The sequence below is a fragment of the Coregonus clupeaformis genome, chromosome 28 (genome assembly GCF_020615455.1).
Source record: "Coregonus clupeaformis isolate EN_2021a chromosome 28, ASM2061545v1, whole genome shotgun sequence".
NCBI classification, from domain to species: Eukaryota; Metazoa; Chordata; class Actinopteri; order Salmoniformes; family Salmonidae; genus Coregonus; species Coregonus clupeaformis.
This window is the reverse complement of record NC_059219.1, coordinates 30,054,284-30,077,677: the sequence shown is the minus strand read 5'-3', so window position 1 is coordinate 30,077,677 and position 23,394 is coordinate 30,054,284. Positions and strand designations below refer to the sequence as shown.

The following is a 23,394-nucleotide window of genomic DNA, read 5'->3' as shown; positions in this document are numbered from 1 at the left end:
CCAAAGACACGCTGTCAAGCAATGGGCCAATGGCACAAGAGGAACGTTCTCTCATCGCTGGCTTTAAGGATTTTCAGTAAGCCAGAGATTGTTACGGTTTTGTTGTAATGAAATAGCCGTCTGATTGATGTCTCAATTAGAATGCGTGCATTTCCTCAATTGACCATTTAAACAACACAGGCCCTCAGCTCAGACTAAATCCCAAGCCATGATTACCTATGGGCTTTCTGAGAATAATTGATGAAATAGAGAGCCAGTTATCTCTTAGTGTCATACTGCTGCCTCTTCTAGCTCTGTGATAGTTGATACTATGTAGCTCAGCTGGTAGAGCACGGCGCTTGTAACGCCAAGGTAGTGGGTTCGATCCCCGGGACCACCCATACACAAAAAAAATGTATGCACGCATGACTGTAAGTCGCTTTGGATAAAAGCGTCTGCTAAATGGCATATTAAATTATACTGTTGAACCCTCCCTCTCTTATTGCAGGGTCACAGCTGACAGCTCTAGTTTAGCTACACTACCAACCAGCATACAGCCCATGCACTCCGAGCTCAGCCTGGTCCCAGAACTGTTTGCGCTGTACTGTCAACTTCCAAGGTCATCGTTGGCATGACGACAGCCAGAGAGGGCTATTCGGCGCAAACAGGGGAACGGGCTGCTCCGGGGCCTAGACTGGGGTCCGTCTCTGGTTTGGGTCTGGCAGCCCTCTCCCTCCCTCCCTCCCTCTCCCAACCCAATCAACAGCCACTCTGTTCAGCCTACATGTGATGTGAGAGGTCAATGTGTACACCACAAGAATGAACCAGACACTCAATGTGGGGATCTTTGTGCATTTTCCTTATCCCTCCCACCCTCTTTCACTCTCACCCACTTGCTCCCTATAGACCTGACCTGGCTCCTTTGAGTGCTTCTCTTCCCCCCTGTGAAGCAGCCTTCTTAGGGATCTCACAGACCATTCTATACCTTATTGCTTCGGGTCTTCCATGGAGAGCGGTCACGTGACACAGCATTTGTATAGATGGGTGAAATGCATTGGCTTTGTGTTCCATGCTGAATAGCATCTCTCAGTGTCGCACATAGAAAGATCAGGTGTTGAGGGAAAGCAGGGTCCGTAACATGTGCCTCGCCTTATCTTCCTCAAATGGCAGCCCTTACATAAATGCTAGTGCACATTTACAAATGGGACTGGTTATGTGAGAGTTAGCTCACCCTCCTTCCAGGCAGCTCAGCTCGGCCTTGGTTCTCTCAATGAGCTTGACTTCCCACTGACCAAAGCTGGTTTCTCAAGCTCATCTCTCCTCCTATTACCTCATGTTTAATCTCCCGGCTCTTTCATTAGGAACACACCATGTGTTGATTCTAAAGCGATGAACTGGCCAAGCTCATTTAAAGCTAGAACGAGACCAGGGCTCTTTTGTACACAGTAGGAATGTCAGAGATGTTGGTCGAAGTTGGGGTTCCTATACCAGTGGTGAACATAACTATGGCAACACAGGCGCAAGGTCTGCTCAACCAGAGGAGTGCTACAATACCAGTGCCCTTGGTTTCTCATTCCAGTCAGGCCTGACCCAAATTACAATATCCTGGGAAAAACACTGTCCCCAACAACACGCACATGCACGGCCACGCACAAATACTCTCTGTCAAACACACTCACATACACTGCAAGCATAGGTCTATATAAGCAGATACCAAACACAGCCAAGAAGATGACCACTCTGATGATATGCTTGGAGAATGAATGGCTATGTTCTGGTGGGCATGCAACTCTGTAGAATTGTGAAACTTGACTGATGGAGTGATTCAAGCGGTTGTGGTACAACATGAAAAAAAAACTAAATGTCGTTTTGGACTAGAGGAAACATTGATGTTCTAAGAAGCCTTGAAGTTTGCAACGAAGCATGGTCCTACAGCATACTAGGTATTTGGATAAATGCTACTTTTGAGTTAATCACTTACTGTAATGCAAACTAAATATTACAGGGAGACGGTAAATACATAAAGTTCTGCAGCTATCTTTACTATTGTTCCCATTTCCTCATGAGCTTGTTTTGAGCTTATTGTTATTTTATGTTCACTGTTTTCTTTGTCTCACATACGAAGCCTGAAGAGTAAATATATCCAGTTTAAATTATAAATCCTTTGTTAATGAAAAAACAAGAGCTTTTATGTTCATATACCTGAGCCTCTGAGCCTTCCACCTTCAGAACTGAATAAACCATAGAAAACACACATGGACAATCAAGATCGTTTACAGCAACAGTGGATACAAAAACAACACCCATAGCTTGTGGTGATTAGTATCTGCAACCATAAATTAGAATTGAGATATACAGGAAAAAAAATCTTCACAGAAAGACTCTTGAGCTATACTTTTGTTTGTCACAGTGCTTAGTGTATTATTAGCCTGGGACGTGGCATGACATCCAAAACAAAGCGAGCCAGAAAACACTTACCGCACAGAGAATGATAATGATGCTGCCAACTCAAAGACACCAGTTCCACTATCTCACAACACAAACATTCCTCCTACGCTCCTTCTTAATTGTCTGTAACTGTCGAGGCGACAGTTTGAATCATCTGATTGAGTCTTGGCCCATTCATACGCCACAGACTCCCAGCATTGCTAGTCCCTGTCTGCCTCTCACAATTCCGAAATCTCCCTCCTCATCTCAGCCCCAATAGCTTCACACGCCACATCTCTCCTGGTCACCCAACTACCACCACACATCAAAGTGTCCACTGTGCCCCGGTTATAAGTACTTACTTTGAACTGGAGGTCTGGTGGTTGTTCCAACGCTTTGCAATAGTTTGGGAACTCTCCTCTCATCTGCTCCTCACCCCTGCTGTCAGTCACTCTGTCTCTCTACCTCCCTCTCTTTCTTTCACTTACTCTCTCACTCTTGTCTCTCCACAAGGCTGGGCAAACGATAGCTGTTTCCCCCCCTCTCTCTCTCTCTCTCTTTCTCTCACCCTCTCATTTCTGTTGTTGAGAGAGGAGGGCGTGCTGAAAAGCTTGGTTTCCTGACTCGTGATCAGGAGCTCATTGCCACAAGGTCACTCCAGGGACGGCCCGCTTGGCAGGGGAGCAGCACTCAGGGAGAGAGAGAGGAGAGAGAAAGAGGGGGTAGAGAGAGAGAGAGACAAGAGGGAGGAGAGGGAGCACTTAGAGCCAGATCTGGAGCTAGGCTAGGGAGTCACACTGTAGAGAGAGAGAGAGAGAGAGAGAGAGAGAAAGGCTGGGAGATGGTTTGTGTTGAGTTGAGTTGGGTTGGGGTAAGGTGGGGTGAGATACAGATGGGCTGAGACAGGATAGCCCCAGTCATCTAATATACAGTAGAACAACATGAACAACAGCATAGAGAACAGTACCCCAAAATACATTTCAATATATTTAACGTCACATAAAATGTATTTCAAATACATCTACAGTGAGGGAAAAAAATATTTGATCCCCTGCTGATTTTGTAAGTTTGCCCACTGACAAAGACATGATCAGTCTATAATTTTAATGGTAGGTTTATTTGAACAGTGAGAGACAGAATAACAACAACAAAATTCAGAAAAACGCATGTCAAAAATGTTATAAATTGATTTTCATTTTAATGAGGGAAATATGTATTTGACCCCTCTGCAAAACATGACTTAGTACTTGCTGGCAAAACCCTTTTTGGCAATCACAGAGGTCAGACGTTTCTTGTAGTTGGCCACCAGATTTAAACACATCTCAGGAGAGATTTTGTCCCACTCCTCTTTGCAGATCTTCTCCAAGTCATTAAGGTTTCATGGCTGACATTTGGCAACTCGAACCTTCAGCTCCCTCCACAGATTTTCTATGGGATTAAGGTCTGGAGACTGGCTAGGTCACTCCAGGACCTTAATGTGCTTCTTCTTGAGCCACTCCTTTGTTGCCTTGGCCGTGTGTTTTGGGTCATTGTCATGCTGGAATACCCATCCACGACCCATTTTCAATGCCCTGGCTGAGGGAAGGAGGTTCTCACCCAAGATTTGACGGTACATGGCGCCGTCCATCGTCCCTTTGATGCGGTGAAGTTGTCCTGTCCCCTTAGCAGAAAAACACCCCCAAAGCATAATGTTTCCACCTCCATGTTTGACGGTGGGGATGGTGTTCTTGGGGTCATAGGCAGCATTCCTCCTCCTCCAAACACAGCGAGTTGAGTTGATGCCAAAGAGCTCGATTTTGGTCTCATCTGACCACAACACTTTCACCCAGTTCTCCTCTGAATCATTCAGATGTTCATTGGCAAACTTCAGACAGGCCTGTATATGTGCTTTCTTGAGCAGGGGGACCTTGCGGGCGCTGCAGGAATTCAGTCCTTCACGGCGTAGTGTGTTACCAATTGTTTTCTTGGTGACTATGGTCCCAGCTGCCTTGAGATCATTGACAAGATCCTCCTGTGTAGTTCTGGGCTGATTCCTCACCGTTCTCATGATCATTGCAACTCCACGAGGTGAGATGTTGCATGGAGCCCCAGGCCGAGGGAGATTGAGAGGTCTTTTGTGTTTCTTCCATTTGCGAATAATCGCACCAACTGTTGTCACCTTCTCACCAAGCTGCTTGGCGATGGTCTTGTAGCCCATTCCAGCCTTGTGTAGGTCTACAATCTTGTCCCTTACATCCTTGGAGAGCTCTTTGGTCTTGGCCATGGTGGAGAGTTTGCAATCTGATTGATTGATTGCTTCTGTGGACAGGTGTCTTTTATACAGGTAACAAGCTGAGATTAGGAGCACTCCCTTTAAGAGTGTGCTCCTAATCTCAGCTCGTTACCTGTATAAAAGACACCTGGGAGCCAGAAATCGTTCTGATTGAGAGGGGGTCAAATACTTATTTCCCTCATTAAAATGCAAATCAATTTATAACATTTATGACATTGGTTTTTCTATATTTATTTGTTGTTATTCTGTCTCTCACTGTTCAAATAAACCTACCATTAAAATGATAGACTGATCATTTCTTTGTCAGTGGGCAAACATACAAAATCAGCAGGGGATCAAATACTTTTTTCCCTCACTGTACATACTTTTGCATCTTTGCTCAAATGCATGTAATGCCTGACAATATTCCAGAAATGATTGGCTATTACATCTAGTCCACAGGGGGGTCAAAGTGGTTCCTAAGTCGGCTTCTTAAATGACTAATTACGTATTGATCGATGGAGATACATTCTTTGGGCAACCAAGGCCAAAATGATCTCCATTGATCAATACGTAATTAGTCATTGAAGTTGTGATGGTGAGTAAAATAATTACTTTTGATTTCACCTAATTTTAACATTCTGTCATAAAGAGCATGTTCATCTTCATAAAGCATATTTTCTCATCTCAAAAGAAGGTACTAAGCTGTTTTTATGTTCTTCATTTTTCTATTTGAGATATCGGTTTAAATAACAACTATACTTTGTACAACGCTCCACAATATGTCAAAGTGTAGGTCTAGGTCTTGTGCTTCCAATGAGTGGTATTTTATGGCTCTACAGTGGATGGGTAGCTGTGTTATGGTGTGTTCGTATCCAAGTGGGGAGTGGGAATTTACCACATCTGGGAAAAATCCACTTGAAACCGCACTCAAACTGGTACTTACTAGTTAAATCAGCCCTGAATCCCATTGTGACAGGAGGAAAGGAAGCTTGTTGACTGCAGCAGGGAGTGGAAATTGAATGCAAAAAAATAAATGTTTAATACTTTTCTAATCTGTCTATCTATGGGTAACAGCGTTGTTGTGTTATGCTCATCCCGCTCAGTTTTTCACCACAAAACACCAGAAAAAGGCCAAAAAGAGTAGAACCAGCTCACAGGCTTTTACACTATGATTTTACTATTAATGTTCAATGTTTCTTTTGAAATAAATGTTTAAAAAGGAATCGTTTCTCAGAGTTCAGTTCACGTCACAGGGTTGACCTTAAAATAAGGTACAGTCGTAAAGAGGGTTTTACAATGATGGTGAAAACTTGGAGTACTTTGGGGGGTTCGTGGGTTAAAATCTTCCTAGAGGTCACAGAGGGTCCACGGAGAGACATGTCAAAATGCAGAATTTTGTCACTTTAGCAAGTCTTTATTGAAAATCAGATTTATTGAATTCTCCATGTGGTCTATATTAACTCTTTCTACATTTTGTTGTGTTACAGCCTGAATTAAAATGTTTTAAATTGAGATTTATGGCACTGGTCTACACACAATACCCCATAATGTCAAAGTGGATTATTTTTTTATTATGAAAAGCTGAAATGTCTTGTGTCAACAAGTATGCAACCCCTTTGTTATGGCAAGCCTAAATAAGTTAAGGAGTACAAATTTGCAGTCACATAATAAGTTGCATGAACAGCATGAAAAGAAGGAAGCCTGTACAGATTAAACATATTTCAAAACATGCATCCTGTTTGCAACATGGCACTAACATAATACTGCAAAAGAAATTGGCGAAGCAATTAACTTTTTGTTCTGAATATAAACTGCTATGTTTGGGGCAAATCCAATGCAACACATTACTGAGTACCACTATCCATATTTTCAAGCAAAGTGGTGGCTGCATTATGTTATGGGTATGCTTGTAATCATTAAGGACTGGGGAGTTTTTTAGGATAAAAAATTAACGTAATAGAGATAAGTACAGGCAAAATCCTAAAAGAAAACTTGGTTCAGTCTGCTTTCCACCAGACACTGGGAGATTAATTCACCTTTCAGCAGGAAAATAACCTAAAACACAAGTCCAAATCTACACTGGAGTTGCTTACCAAGAAGACAGTGAATGTTCCTGAGTGGCCGAGTTACAGTTTTGACTTAAATCTACTTGAAAATCTATGGCAAGACCTGAAAATCGTTGTCTAGCAATGATCAACAACCTATTTGACAGAGCTTGAAGAATTTTGAAAATAATAATGGGCAAATGTTTCACAATCCAGGTGTGGAAAGATCTTAGAGACTTACCCAGAAAGACTCAAAGCTGTAATCATTGCCAGATAAGTGTTTCCAATTGTCTTCTAATTGGTCGATGTAATTCGAAACACATATTCCTCTATCTTTTTTACTACAAAACATAGAAACGCGCCATCTTCACATATGTTGCTGTTGGGGGGGTGCTGGAGATTATTAATAATTTTTACATTTCCCTTTAAAGGTTAAGCATGAATCTTAATGAGACTCATATACCGTAAGTGCATGTGATACCAAAGAGCCTACTATGACAGTTTCATTGTTAAGACAGTCACCATTTTGTTAGAATATGATTTGGCCAATTTTGTGTGCAAAGATGTCATCAAGGCAAAGGGTGGCTGTTTGAAGAATCTCACATATAAAATATATTTTGATTTGTTTAACACTTCTTTGGTTACTACCTGATTCCATATGTGTTATTTCATAGTTTTGATGTCTTCACTATTATTCTACAATGTAGAAAATAGTCAAAATAAAGAAAATGAGTAGGTGTGTCCAAACTTTTGACTGGTAGTGCCTTAGACTGAGTGGCGCAGCGGTCTAAGACACTGCATCTCAGTGCTGGAGGTGTCACTACAGACTCCCTGGTTTGATTCCAGGCTGTATCACAACAGGCAGTGATTGGGAGTCCCATGGGCTGTGCACAATTGGTCTGGGTTTGGCTGGTGTAGGCTGTCATTGTAAATAAGAATTTGTTCTTAACAGACTTGCCTAGTTAAATAAAGGTAAAATAATAAATATACATTCCGTAATATATTTTCTCCCTCTTCTCCTTTCATATCAGTTCTAATTTGCTGTGGGAACCTCTTAATGGTGGCACTTTCACAAATGGTAGGAGGATAATCACGTCCGCTGCGGAGCAGATGGCTGCAGATGACCTTATAGGAAGCGTCGCCCCCTGTTGCAGCTGGCTCCGACCGGTTACGACACTGAATCAATAACCTGTGCCATTAACGCTGGATGTCCACAGCCCATGTACAATACTGATGTCAGACTAACGAAAGGACTGAGTCTTGTCCAATCTTAAGAGGAAGACCAACCCTGTGTTGTTGGTAGAAGAAGAAGCAGGTGTGCACAGCATTATATGCTTAAAATGCCCATTTTAACCGCCAGCTCACATGCAGCCAGTATCACACAATATCAGTATCACACATTAGTTAAAGTAACTCTTTATTTGAGCCGTTCATCAGGAAAACGTAATCAATGGTAATTCGTCAGTATGAGATATGGTCCCAGGTGGTGATATGCCACTCCACCATCCCCTTCCTTCCTTCTCATATTCCTCTCATCAATTATGAACTCACTCCATTTGCTCCCCTCCCCTAAGTGTGTAATATTGCCCCAGTATGTCCCTCTTGAGCTCTTCCAATGATGCCATTTTCATCAACTTATTGAATGAGAAATGAGACACGATGAATTCGAGACGCAATGAAAAAGGACTTGGTCAACACCAGAAGTTGTATTTTATTCCTTCAATTCAGAGCGGCTGTGGATTCACCATTATCTCAGGGCACCGCTCTCAAAAAAACTATTCACAAGCAGAGGACGTTGAAAATTGCTTTCTCCGGCAGGTCCAGTTCCTACCTCATTATTTTTCAGCAGTTTAAACTGGTTGTTGGCCCTATGAACCTGGCAGAGTATACGGGCTGTTTCTATCATTAGGTTAGCCCCGTCCCACCCCATCCCTGTTTCTGCCATTAGGTTAGCCCCATCCCACCCCATCCCTGTTTCTACCATTATGTTAACCCCATCCCCCCCAACCCTGTTTCTACCATTATGTTAACCCCATCCCACCCCATCCCTGTTTCTACCATTAGGTTAACCCCATCCCACCCCATCCCTGTTTCTACCATTAGGTTAAACCCATCCCCCCATCCCTGTTTCTACCATTAGGTTAAACCCATCCCCCCCAACCCTGTTTCTACCATTATGTTAACCCTATCCCACCCCATCCCTGTTTCTACCATTATGTTAACCCCCTCCCACCCCAACCCTGTTTCTGCCATTAGGTTAGCCCCATCCCACCCCATCCCTGTTTCTACCATTATGTTAACCCCATCCCCCCCAACCCTGTTTCTACCATTATGTTAGCCCCATCCCACCCCATCCCTGTTTCTACCATTATGTTAACCCCATCCCCCCCATCCCTGTTTCTACCATTATGTTAACCCCATCCCCCCCAACCCTGTTTCTACCATTATGTTAACCCCATCCCACCCCATCCCTGTTTCTACCATTATGTTAACCCATCCCCCCCAACCCTGTTTCTACCATTATGTTAACCCCATCCCCCCCAACCCTGTTTCTACCATTATGTTAACCCCATCCCACCCCATCCCTGTTTCTACCATTAGGTTAAACCCATCCCCCCCAACCCTGTTTCTACCATTATGTTAACCCCATCCCCCCCAACCCTGTTTCTACCATTATGTTAACCCCATCCCACCCCATCCCTGTTTCTACCATTATGTTAAACCCACCCCCCCCATCCCTGTTTCTACCATTAGGTTAAACCCATCCCACCCCATCCCTGTTTCTACCATTATGTTAACCCCATCCCCCCCAACCCTGTTTCTACCATTATGTTAACCCTATCCCACCCCATCCCTGTTTCTACCATTATGTTAACCCCCTCCCACCCCAACCCTGTTTCTACCATTATGTTAACCCTATCCCACCCCATCCCTGTTTCTACCATTACTGTAGGTTAGCCCCATCCCACCCCATCCCTCATATGGCCTAGGGCAGTCCCTAAGGACTGTGTGTGTGTGTGTGTGTGTGTGTGTGTGTGTGTGTGTGTGTGTGTGTGTGTGTGTGTGTGTGTGTGTGTGTGTGTGTGTGTGTGTGTGTGTGTGTGTGTGTGTGTGTGTGTGTGTGTGTGTGTGTGTGTGTGTGTGTGTGTGTGTGTGTGTGTGTGTGTGTGTGTGTGTGTGTGTGTGTGTGTGTGTGTGTGTGTGTGTGTGTGTGTGTGTGTGTGTGTGGAGCGTCTGTCTGATGAAACCAAATGAAATCCCCCATTAACGCTGTCGTGCCGCTGCCTCTATGACATATGGAACACCTACCTACCCAAGGCCCAGAGACCCGGCTGCCGTTCGCTCTGTCATCTCCCAGACACAAATACGGTGGCTGGGAGAAAATTGCTGAGCAGATAGCAATATTGTTGGGGAAACTACGCTAAAAGGGAGCATTCGGCGGAAAGGGAGAGTGACTTGTTGTTTTTTTTCATTCTTGCAAATGTTCAATTTCTGCTATGTGTCTGAGTGGAAATTGAGATTGAACTTATTACTGGGTGGAAAGGAGTCTAAACTCCTCTACCTTAATGGAAGCGAGAGTCCATTCCGAGTGGAGGAGAGGAAATGACGTAAATCAGCCACGCAGACATAGCCAGGCTGACAGATAACACTCTGGCCATTGAGGACAGGTAACTCCATGCATCTCAATCAGACTAGCACAGAGACAGGCTGGGCTACCACTGTCTGGCAAGCTAGTCCTCTCCAGTGTCACACAGCACAGCAGAACAGCAACACACTGGGTTTAGATAGAACTAGAACACACGCAGGAGGCCATACTACACAGTGGTCCTTATCGAATTCATCTTATCAACTTTGGGTCCAACAGAGACAGCAAGAGAACAAATGGAGACAATGTCTAGACCCGTGTCTAGACCGTTTGTGTGATTGAAAGTCCCCCCCCCCTACACACACACACACACACACACACACAAACAGACACACTTCATACAAACACATTTGGAGCACCTCTGAGGCACTGCAAGAGACTGAGATCGAACAAAGCAAGAGGGGGAGGGGCCTAGGGAATGGAACCCATCAATACAGGTGAAAGTGATGGCAATCCGTTGAGCCAATCATTGAGTTCTCAGGGGGTAACTCTGTTCTTCACTGTATGTCACCGTGGAGCGTCTAAAATCTATCAGCCTGGTGATTAAATGTCAGTGTCCTTCGGTGCTCTTTGGATCCATTCATTTATTATCTATTAAGACATTCAGAATCAGATGACATCTGCTCTTCACTTCATAATTACCTCCAGGACTCTCCAGGCTGAGACGATGGCCAAATGAGTATCTGGCTGACTATGTTAATCGCAAGCTACAGTGAGCTCCAAAAGTATTGGGACAGTGACACACATTATTATTTTTTTTGGCTCTGTACTCCAGCACTTTGGATTTGAAATTATATAATGACTATGATGTTAAAGTGCAAACTGTCAGCTTTAATTTGAGGGTATTTTCATCAGGTAAAGCGTTTAGAAAGTACAGCTATTTTTGTCCATAGTTCCCCTATTTTAGGGGACCAAAGGTATTGGGACAAATTCACTTATATGTAAGAAGTTAAGCATTTGGTCCCATATTCATAGCAATCAATGACTACATCAAGCTTGTGACTCTACACATTGTATGTTTCAGATTATTTTGTGCCCAATAGAAATGAATGGTAAATAATGTATTGTGTAATTTTGGAGTCACTTATATATGTTTGTAAACACTTCTACATTAATATGGATGCTACCATGATTACGGATAATCATGAATTAATCGTGAATGATGAGTGAGAAAGGTAGAAGCATAAATATCATACCCCCCCAAAACATGCTAACCTCCCCTGTTATTGTAATGGTGAGAGGTTAGCATGTCTTGGGGTATGATATTTGTGCGTCTTTAACTTTCTCACTCATCACTATTTTGGAGCACACTGTATGTGATTTGAGGGTCTGATGGCTAGCAACCAGGCTGGATATGTCACAGGACACGCTCCAATCCTGAAAATCCTCACACAATCTGACAGGTTGCAAACATGTCAAAGACAAGGCCACTCAGTTCCATGTTATGGATGTATCACTGGCTGCAAAACAAATAGGTGTACAATGCAGTCTTTTCTTATCGGGATCAAGTCCTCTCCAACGCAGTTTAAATTTTGATGGCCCTCATTAATTCAAAATGAAGTAATGAAATAAATTATATTATGCCGATTTAATTTCACAAGACGCTCAGTTGCATAAACAAATCATGAGCTCTTGGTTGAATATTAAATATTTATGCGTCTGTGCCACTGCTTATAAAAGTAAATAGGTTTTTTTCTAAACCACCCAATATCATCCTTATCAGCTATTTCCCTATAATGAAAGCCTTCACAATGCATTTTCTGAGGAACATTTAAATTGTTTTATATTATGCAAAAGTCTTTCAGGTAGGTGTATACTCTTTCTTGAATATACTACTATCAAATCAAATCAAATCAAATCAAATTTTATTGGTCACATGCGCCGAATACAACAGGTGCAGACATTACAGTGAAATGCTTACTTACAGCCCTTAACCAACAGTGCATTTATTTTAAACAAAAAAAGTAAGAATAAAACAACAACAAAAAAAGTGTTGAGAAAAAAAGAGCAGAAGTAAAATAAAGTGACAGTAGGGAGGCTATATATACAGTAAAATAAAGTGACAGTAGGGAGGCTATATATACAGGGGGGTACCGTTGCAGAGTCAATGTGCGGGGGCACCGGCTAGTTGAGGTAGTTGAGGTAATATGTACATGTGGGTAGAGTTAAAGTGACTATGCATAAGTACTTACTTAACAGAGTAGCAGCAGCGTAAAAAGGATGGGGTGGGGGGCAGTGCAAATAGTCCGGGTAGCCATGATTAGCTGTTCAGGAGTCTTATGGCTTGGGGGTAGAAGCTGTTGAGAAGTCTTTTGGACCTAGACTTGGCACTCCGGTACCGCTTGCCGTGCGGTAGCAGAGAGAACAGTCTATGACTAGGGTGGCTGGAGTCTTTGACAATTTTGAGGGCCTTCCTCTGACACCGCCTGGTATAGAGGTCCTGGATGGCAGGGAGCTTTGCCCCAGTGATGTACTGGGCCGTACGCACTACCCTCTGTAGTGCCTTGCGGTCAGAGGCCAAGCAGTTGCCATACCAGGCGGTGATGCAACCAGTCAGGATGCTCTCGATGGTGCAGCTGTAGAATTGTTTGAGGATCTGAGGACCCATGCCAAATCTTTTAGTCTCCTGAGGGGGAATAGGCTTTGTCGTGCCCTCTTCACGACTGTCTTGGTGTGTTTGGACCATGATAGTTCGTTGGTGATGTGGACACCAAGGAACTTGAAGCTCTCAACCTGTTCCACTACAGCCCCGTCGATGAGAATGGGGGCGTGCTCAGTCCTCTTTTTTTTCCTGTAGTCCACAATCATCTCCTTTGTCTTGGTCACGTTGAGAGAGAGGTTGTTGTCCTGGCACCACACGGCCAGATCTCTGACCTCCTCCCTATAGGCTGTCTCATCGTTGTCGGTGATCAGGCCTACCACTGTTGTGTCGTCGGCAAACTTAATGATGGTGTTGGAGTCGTGCCTGGCCATGCAGTCATGGGTGAACAGAGAGTACAGGAGGGGACTGAGCACGCACCCCTGAGGGGGCCCCCCGTGTTGAGGATCAGTGTGGCAGATGTGTTGTTACCTACCCTTACCACCTGGGGGCGGCCCGTCAGGAAGTCCAGGATCCAGTTGCAGAGGGAGGTGTTTAGTCCCAGGATCCTTAGCTTAGTGATGAGCTTAGAGGGCACTATGGTGTTGAATGCTGAGCTGTAGTCAATGAATAGCATTCTCACGTAGGTGTTCCTCTTGTCCAGGTGGGAAAGGGCAGTGTGGAGTGCGATAGAGATTGCATCATCTGTGGATCTGTTGGGGCGGTATGCAAATTGGAGTGGGTCTAGGGTTTCTGGGATTATGCTGTTGATGTGAGCCATGACCAGTCTTTCAAACTCCTACTACTGCTGCCTCATTGTATCATATGAATAGGATGCACAGTTCAAATTGAATTTCTCCCTGTGTCAAGGGATTTTACTACACAATGCAATACAGTTTGAACTAAATATTTCTAACTGAATGTACCTCTGATACTGATCCAACTGAAGCCTTCTTTCTTGTACCCACTCAGACAGAAGACACCATGAATCCTGGTCTGGTGCTCCCACTGAACTGATTCCTGATGCTTCTGTGGACTGGGGGGGGGGGGGATCTGACAGCTCCTGATGTCCTGCACTTCTCCCCTGTCTCGAGAACCCAGAGCCTCGAAAGCCCTGGCTGTTTCAGGTTGCAATTGGATGGAAGGAAAGTTAATTTAGCCCTGACAATTAATCTGCAGGAGCCAAACACCCTGTCCGGCTGTTGAAGCGTGACAGCGCTGGCGAAGCAGCAACAGCCAGCCTGGACAGGTGCGATCTGTCTCTCAGCTCGACACTCTCAGCCAGTCACCATGCGCTTATCCACCTACAGACACTTCACCTCAAAAACTCATGAATTTTTAATGTATTTACTTCTACGTGCAAGCATGCCACGTGTTTGTTCTTATTAATGGGTTTTCAATCATATGCGGCAGAACTATAATTCTAAATGTTTTATTTGAGGGTCAATTTTATAAACAAAAATGGATTTTGCAATCAAACAAAGCTAATTTGTGATTCCTCCAGTGCTTATTTATTTTTTGGCATTCAGATACAAGTTCTACTTCAGTCCTCTGGGATCGGGAGGATGATGTACCTACAGTAAAATATTGACTAGAGCTGCACCGCAGGACTGTGTGTGAGAGGGGGAGGGGGAGGGGAGGGGGAGGGGGGAGAGAGGGGGAGGGGGGAGGGGGAGAGAGGCAGAGAGAGAGGCAGAGAAAGAGTGTGTGAGAGACAGATGAATAGAGAGAGGGGCAGAAAGTGAGAGAGAAGGAGAGAGAGAGAGAGAGAGAGAGAGAGAGAGAGAGTGAAAGAGAGAGAGAGAGAGAGAGAGGGGGGGAGGCAGAGAAATAGGCAGAGAGAGTGTGAGAGATAAATAGAGAGAGAGAGAGAGAGAGAGAGAGAGAGAGAGAGAGAGAGAGAGAGAGAGAGAGAGAGAGAGAGAGAGAGAGAGAGAGAGAGAGAGAGAGAGAGAGAGAGAGAGAAAGAGAGAAAGAGCGAGAGAGAGAGCTGGGGGTGTGTGGGGGTGGGGGGTCTTGCAGTATTCTGTCAGTGCTGATAATTGAAATCTATACCCTGAGGTGACGAAAACCTCAGTTAGATATGTGATTTATATGTTTTCCATCTTCCAGACTTTTATTGATCAAGCTCAAAACTGCTTTGTACATTTCAAATCAATGGAACTCAACACATGGTTATCAAAATGGCAAAAGAAAATCGCCAAAGAATCGGATGAAATATTGAAAACAACTCATGTTTTGTTTGTGTGCTCTGATTATGAATCCTCTGTTTAGAACAAACTTCATGGATTATTCTCTACTACCACAATGCCACATCTCCCTCTTTCTCTCCTTTGAAAGTACGTCGTAAACATGACACGTCTAGTGAAAAATAATAATGTTCCTTTTCACATGCATGTGCCTAATATGCAGTGTTGTGTTCTCAGTCTCAAACTAGGTTGAAATACATATATCAAATTACTGTGGAAGTCTGAACTGGAGACATGTGGTAGAAATCCATAAGAAATGCTTCTCTTTGTCATTCTAATAAGAAGAGAATGGTTATACCTCCTACAGTATGCTTTGTAACTAATGTATGTACCCTAAACATCCCTATGTCATCTAGGAATGTCCTTCATTGGCCCATGTGACTACACCAGTCCCTTCATAGCAACAGAGGAAGCCATTGATAAAGAGTAGGGTTGAAAGTGATCCCAGTTGTCTGCTGCACGCACGCACAGGGACACGCACACAGACAGACAGACAGTAGCCTTAAATCGCCTTTATAGTGGGGGATGAAAACCTCCGTGTTTCTCTCAGGGAACTGTCAGTGATCTTGGCAGCAGACTGAACACTGAGATTAGTGCCAGTCGGAGTGAACACTGAACGGAGGGTTAAGGTGGATCAAGCCTGACTTGGGCTGCTACAGATGATGGAACCTTAGGGCCTCAGTGAAGCATTCCACAAGCTCTGGGTTTGGTTTGGTCAGTTTGCTCTTTCTTTGTCATTTTTGTCTGTTGCCACTGGGTTTGGCAGTTTGCTCTCAGCTCTAGCCTTTTATCTAGCCTGTGTAAAGCGCTGGAGAGCGAGACAGAGATGGGGCTGTGACCAGGAAATGAACCCCTCTATTAAGTATCACCTGAGGACATTGAGGAACTGTCTCTCTCTCGAAACATTCATGTGGATAGCTATTGCATGGCAGAAGATGCAGAACAGTGACCCGTAAATGGTGTGATGCATACCACTCCTTCTGGTTGCCTCGCTGTGCTTTATAAAGAGACTATCTTTCCATGCAGTTTATATAGACAGCAATACCCCATAATAAAACACTTCTGTCTCACTCCAGCTGATCACTGGACATCAGTGATAGGAGAGATGGGCCTGCAGTGGAAATCGATTGGAAAATAAATTACCACCAGCAGCATAGACCTCGCCGGAGGTCTGAGGAGAAAGTGGTTGAATCTCCATTCCTTCTAAACTCCTTTGTGGTACAAATGTAAAAAACAATTGAGAAAAAACGACTAAAAATGTGATAAGAAACCAAACCTAGTCAACGTCAATAATCAGATGTGGACGGCGTCAAACGCTGCCGTTATTTATGGCTTTCGTTCACTACTAGGGCACGCTGCTTCTTCGGCAGACACTGAATAGTTTTTGATTGGCACGGGGCAGCAGGCCCTCGTTTCTCCTCTCCCAGCCTCCTCTCTGAATCAACGGAGTGTGTAAACAGATCAGTTTAGTGGGCTGCTGCCTCGCCGTTCACAGGTGCTCACTGTCAATCCAGCCAGTACAAAAGTAAATACAAATCCATAGCATTGACACACAGCATGTGCCTCGGTAATCTGTAATCAGTCTTCCTCGACCAGCAGTTTGGGTTAGATTCATGACCAGACTAGAGCAGATTCATATTAATGCATACTACAATGTCATATCATTACAATGGACATGAACATTACTGGTGGATTGTGGTGACATACAGATGTCGGATCTTAATTTGACCTATATTGTCACAGCAAAAGAATCCTGCAGCAACAGGATTGAAACATTTAGTCCATAATATGTTGCTTGCTCAGTGGTTAGGCTATTAGCTGGACAAAAAAGTAGGCTACAGGAAAAGTGCAATACTGTTATTATAACCATGTGTTAGTGTGAGCTTTCAGTGAACTAATGGAAATCACAGAAGCTCATCTGCATATCTGGTGACGCAGGAAAACAAAAGAGTGATCAAATTAAGATCCTATGTCTGTAGTTGTGTTATCTATAGGTACATGCATGGAGGTGGATGTAGGCTATAGCATCTGGTGAAGGTTATGAAACAACCTGGGACGTCAGAGCGAGTGACATAATCTCTAATCTAATGGCACTGCTTCCCAAATAATCCCACATAATCCACTGTAATTACGGACAATTAAAAGTGAACTCTCCTTAAACACGGATTTTAACTTTGATCACAATATTCAGAGCTAATTTCGACCAACATGCATTATTAATGAAAATCTATTCGCAACTCAAATTTGAATGCTTTGCAGTGCGCTGGGTGTGCATTCATTTCCATGGCAACATGGAGCATGACATTTCAACTGATGAAGAGACATAACCAGTAAAGATTACACATTATTGTACAATAGAACAAAATAAAGGCAGATTCAACTCATCCCCAGTTTGATGAGAATGAAGTACCACAGAGTTGCTTTATTTAATTTCATTTGAAACTTCTCTCAGGGCTGAAATATACTTTAACTACTGTTAATAATATATCTAGTGTTATTACTTGTGTTAATATCAGTGCAGGATACTGGAACTTGACGTGTTCCCATCGAATTTTAAGTGTGGTCACCTGTTGTCAAAGAGGGCGGCCATTTTGATTTCACTACGCCTTTCCTCATCTGGTTTTCAATCTGTAGGGGTTGTTAGAATGATACACTGTTTGTGTTCAATAACGCAAACAGCTTTATGAAGTGATTTTTGCATGCTGGGGGTCAGACAGGGCAGCGTTCCAGACACGTTGACGTGCTTATTAGTCTGTTAGCATACAGATGAGGTTGTCTGGTGCTGCCGGTTCTGTGCTCTTCTCTAATGAGGTTGAGAGGAGGTCTGCTCTGGGAAGGGGAGTTCCACACCGCGTTGACCTTTACACCCCACACAAAAATCCATCCTAAGGGTCTGTGTCTGACTGCAAACAACCATCCCACCATCCACCCAGCGGACGCCATACATCAATCACCCTGTACTGGAGAGTGACGCGACTCTGAGAGGGAGGTCTGTAGGGCTGAGAGTGTGTCAGAGACTAGCCTGGTGCCACATCTGTTTGTGCCGTGTAGCCTAGTATGGTGGTCGTTATACCTGCTATGCCTGCAGCGCCTGGCATATCAACAACCACAGGAGTTGGCTACAGTATACAGCACAGACAGATCTGGGATCAGGGCTAGGGAGAGACAGAGAGACGGGAGTGGCAGTGAGAGCGGTTGCAGCAGTCCTCTCTCTACAGGCACTGATAGGCCAAAGTGATTGCATAACTGTTGTCATGATGATCATGTCACCTCCCTCTCTGCTCCACTGTCTGAGCAGCAGTGAACTGCATCGTCAGAGCAATGAAACATCAACCTCTGATGTCCATAACTACAAATGGAATGCCACTTACCTGACACCTATAGGACCTATTACCGTTTCTGTAAACCATTTCATATATATCTTTTACTCCCCCTCTATGGTATTGCATTAGAAAAATAACAGCCTCCATTCCACTTGGCTAATGGACAGGTTTTTATGTCACATTGAGTGGAGAAATTCATTTTAGAACTTGAGTTGCATCTTTATGTGTCGCGTTGAAGGCTAGTAAAATATACGATTCCGGCAATCGCTAGAATCAATAGTGCTATTATCTATAGTTTCGTGTTTCATGTATGGTTATTGTGATGTCACGAGAGGCTGTGTCCTGGAGGGACGTTACATCCCCCTGAGATGGCTGCAAACCCAGACAGCTATGGCTCCATCTGTTGGTATGGTCGGGAACTCCAACCCTCTATGGCCAATCTTCCCACGCAGCTGAAACCAATCAGGAGCTGATGAGCTGAAGGTTTGGTTGAAGGGAAGAGACACACTGGGGGTGAGTGTGTGGGGGTGAAGAGACACAGTCTCCAAGGTGGGCTCTGGGAAGAAGAGAATTGTGTTATAATTTCGTTAATTGCCGAAGACGGTTAATAAAATCCTTGTTTTGGTTGAACCTGGTCTCCCTGCACTACTTGGGCAATCCCGCTGGAAGCTGTGTAGCCTCTCGTGACATCACAGATGGTGGTGAATACGGGCACGCTCAAGCGGTAATAGTGCATGTCAGAGGAGGATACCGAAGGTTTGATCACCCAGTTTTCCAAGCTGGCCGTAGGCTCCCCGCCGACTGAAATGGAGGACATATTGAAAGCCCTTGTTGCTGGCCAGCAAGCCCAGATGCAAGCAAACGTGGCTCTCTTGGAGGAGCAAAAGAAAGCCAACCTTCTGAAGGCAGAGGAATTGCAGTTGCAGAGACAGAGGGTGGTCCAAAATACCCGCCCAATAAAGGCAAGTGACTTTATATCTAAGATGGGAGCTACCGATGACATTGAGGCATACCTGCATGCATTTGAGGCCACGGCCACTAGGGAAGCCTGGCCCAAGCAACAGTGGGTTGGTCTGTTAGCCCCCTTCCTAACCGGGAAGCGCTGAATGCTGTCCGGGACCTGGGCCCTGACCAGGTTACTGACTATGATGCCCTGAAGTCTGAGATCCTCAGCAGATATGGACTCACAAAGTTTGGTATGGCCCAGCGCTTTCACAGCTGGACCTTCCAACCAGACCAACCTCCTCGGGCGCAGATGCATGAACTTGTCCGAATCGCAAGGAAATGGCTGGATCCGCAGAGGAATACAGCAGCGGCGGTGGTGGAGGCCGTTGTGGTGGATCGTTACCTACGCGCCCTGCCTTATGAGGCAAAACGGTTCATCAGTCAACAGGCCTTGACCACGGCTGATCTGACCGTGGAAGCTGTGGAAAAGTACCAGGCCACAGCGGAGATGCTGAATGCTTCCCGAAAAAGACCCCAGGAGTGCGGCCCCACCACAAATGGGAAGGACCCGTCCAAAGGACCCCAAGGTCTCGAACCCAGCCACGTCAGGACTTATCCCGGCTCCAGGGGGAGCCAGAAACCAGGCGGGTCCAAGAAGAGTACACCAGGAGGGGGAAACTCGACAGTGTTACCGGTGTGGGGAGATGGGACATATCTCCTGGCAGTGTGGGAAACCAGCCGATGAACCTATGCCCACTGCGGAGTCCTCCAGCTCAGCACCCACACACCGTTTGCCTCGTTCTTGGGAGTCGTAGATGGCGGCCCAGATCGACCCCCCACCTGCCCGGTAACTGTGAATCACCATGATGTGGAGGCCTTACTGGATTCTGGTAGCCGGGCCACCCTGGTGCGTAAGGATTTGGTGGGCCCAACGTGTCTGACCCCGGGGAAAGTCCTCCCAGTTTCCTGTGTCCATGGGGACACCAGAGAATACCCCATTACTGAACTTACAATGACCAGCACACGGGGAACCATACACACGACGGCGGGGGTGGTTGATTCCCTCCCCGTCCCTGTCCTAATTGGACGAGACTGCCCAGCCTTTTACCCACTCTGGAGAGAGTCTCAGGAGAGGATAACCCGAGTACCTCGGAAACGGAGAGGCAAGACTCATCCTGGGAAGGCTCCGGTGCAATCCTCCGAGTTACTCACTCCCGCCCGGGCTCTGATAGGGATGGCAGGTGCCCAGACCGACACAGAGACGGAGCTACAGAATCTGGACAAAGAACTGTCTGGTCTGAAGGGGACCGCTGAGAGGTATCGTTTGTTAAAGCAACAGTTAGACATGAAGAGTTAGATATCCTCCAGGCTAAACTCCAACAGAGCTCCTTCCATAAGCAACAGGAGGAGCTGGAGAGGCTGCGCAGGACCATCGAGGAGTGTGAGGAGACCCTGCGCAGTAGTAAGGAGGTCCAGAAGAAGGCAGAGGAGAAGTACAAGGTGTTGGAGAACAAGATGAAGAATGCGGAGGCAGAGAGAGAGAAGGAACTGAAAGCTGCTCAACAGAAGCTAAACTCTGCTAAAACCAAGGCTGATGCGTTCAGTAAGAAACTCAAGGAGAGACAACAGGAGGCTGAGTCCCTGGTCCTAGAGGTGGAGGAGTTGAAGAGAGAGCAGGCTGGCAAGCACCACGGCAATGCGGACGCCCTCTCCCGGCGTGATGCCTTCTTCGCTGCCTTTACCCCGACGAGGACGTCGGTCCCGAGGAGGGGGATGTGTGATGTCACGAGAGGCTGTGTCCTGGAGGGACGTTACATCCCCCTGAGATGGCTGCAAACCCAGACAGCTATGGCTCCATCTGCTGGTATGGTCGGGAACTCCAACCCTCTATGGCCAATCTTCCCACGCAGCTGAAACCAATCAGGAGCTGATGAGCTGAAGGTTTGGTTGAAGGGAAGAGACACACTGGGGGTGAGTGTGTGGGGGTGAAGAGACACAGTCTCCAAGGTGGGCTCTGGGAAGAAGAGAATTGTGTTATAATTTCGTTAATTGCCGAAGACGGTTAATAAAATCCTTGTTTTGGTTGAACCTGGTCTCCCTGCACTACTTGGGCAATCCCGCTGGAAGCTGTGTAGCCTCTCGTGACATCACATTATGTATAAAAGCGCTCAATAAAGCATGACCTTCACTGGGCACCATGGACGAGGGAACGAACGCCAACAAAACAATTATCTCGCTTCGTTTCCCCCGTCTCTCCGCATCGGCTCATACATCATTTTTATCAAAATGTAAACCCTAGCATTATATTGAGCTGCTGCAGGGCCGGCTCCCCCCCCCCTCGTCCCCCAGATCAATGGTTGATTGCACTGCTACTATTTTAAACAACAACCCGCCTCTCCTCTCTCTTCTCCAGTCAGGGCCAGTCCACTCCCCTAGTCCCAGCCCCAGTCGATACAGATGGCAGTCAGATTATGGCCGTCGTTGATCACGTTGCAGAGACTATCTTTAATAACGACCCTATTAGAATGATGAAAGGGGACTTGTTGTTTTATGAACGGTGCAGACACACTAATACACGCCTGATGTGTAGGTACTTCGGGATCTGTGACAGTTACGGACTGGAGCCGTCACATGCTGGATGGTCGATGGTCTGTTATGAGCAAGATAATGAATGACTACAAACCAGGATTTAAGACTATCACCCCAATTCTATTTCTAACTTCCTTGAAAACTCACATTATGTCCCTCTGAAAGGCACAGGGTGATAAAAATAGACCTTATCAGTTTCTCTCCACTCTCTACCATCTACTCTTTAATGGACTGGTTTCTCTCTACTTTTATGGACACATTAAACATGTCAACAACTAAAAATCATTAGGACTTAGAGTTGACATTTACTGGCAGCAGTTCTGCAAGTCATTCAGGGACACATCCTCTGTCCCCCTCGGTAGAAATGTCAGACGAATAAGGTACAAAACTAGTGGCATCATCCGCACGGTTGTTAACTGGAGGACACAACGAAACGGAGCATTCCTCTGCCGTAGCCTGGCAACGGGACTATGTCTGTCCAGCGTCCACCCACAGAGGAGGAGTAAGGGGACGGGCTGGTTGCCGGGAGTGACGGCATCCCGTTTCATTCATCGGCTCCACTTTGGCTCCTTGCATGACAAAGAGGATGTAGGCTACTGTACACTGATGACTGAAACTCTGAAAGGACTTGAGCTATAACTGTCGGTTATACCAGGGCACCACAATGGTGAACCTGTTATGTCACCTGCATGCCTACTCCTTGTTATCTATTGGTTAAAACTCCCTGATGACTCACTCAAACTTTCTCCTTCCTCATTGTTTACTGAATGGTACTTTCTCTGCCATCTCCCCTCAGTAGGAGGCCAGTGCACCAACTGATCAAATTTAAAACCTCAAAAAAAGGACTAATAAAAAGCATTAGAACCCCACAATGGCTACGAGCCTGAGGCATTTCACATGGGACAAAGGGTTGCTGGGACCTATGTGAGTTGTGTGAGTTGTGATGTGATGAGGGATGCAGGAGGGCGACTGTGAGGCTGTGACCGACTGCTAAGATTAAAGGATTATTTGCATTCTCGGTTCCATGGAAACTGTCGAATTGGAGACGGTAACAATAGCTTCCTGCAAGAAAATAGGTTTGATTAATTAAATCCCCCCCATGATCAGGATAGAAGTAGACATGCAGAGGCCGCACGTCATCTCTTACTCCCAATGTAATCACATATAACAGTGATGTCTCAGGGGAAGATAAATGTGTTGTTACTGTACGGCATCATCTACTATCCACTGTCTTCAAGGACCCCATCATGTCATGAATCAACCCCACACACGTCACACTATTCCCAGCCAGCGGCAGCGGATGTGTCCCTGAACTCCATCTACGCTCTGAGACCGATGCAGGGGGCTCGTAGAGGTCAA

At 45.4% G+C, this 23,394-nt stretch overlaps 1 protein-coding gene across 1 annotated transcript in view; it reads right to left on the bottom strand.

The window, feature by feature from the left end:
• Nucleotides 1–3,059, bottom strand: part of LOC121557841 (pleiotrophin-A) — a 45,485-nt gene extending 42,426 nt beyond the window's left edge. Inside the window, exon 1 of the mRNA XM_041871310.2 lies at nucleotides 2,769–3,059. The gene's annotated coding sequence lies outside the window, so the exon portion shown is untranslated. The remainder of the gene's footprint in view (nucleotides 1–2,768) is intronic.
• Nucleotides 3,060–23,394: the final 20,335 nt, after the last annotated feature.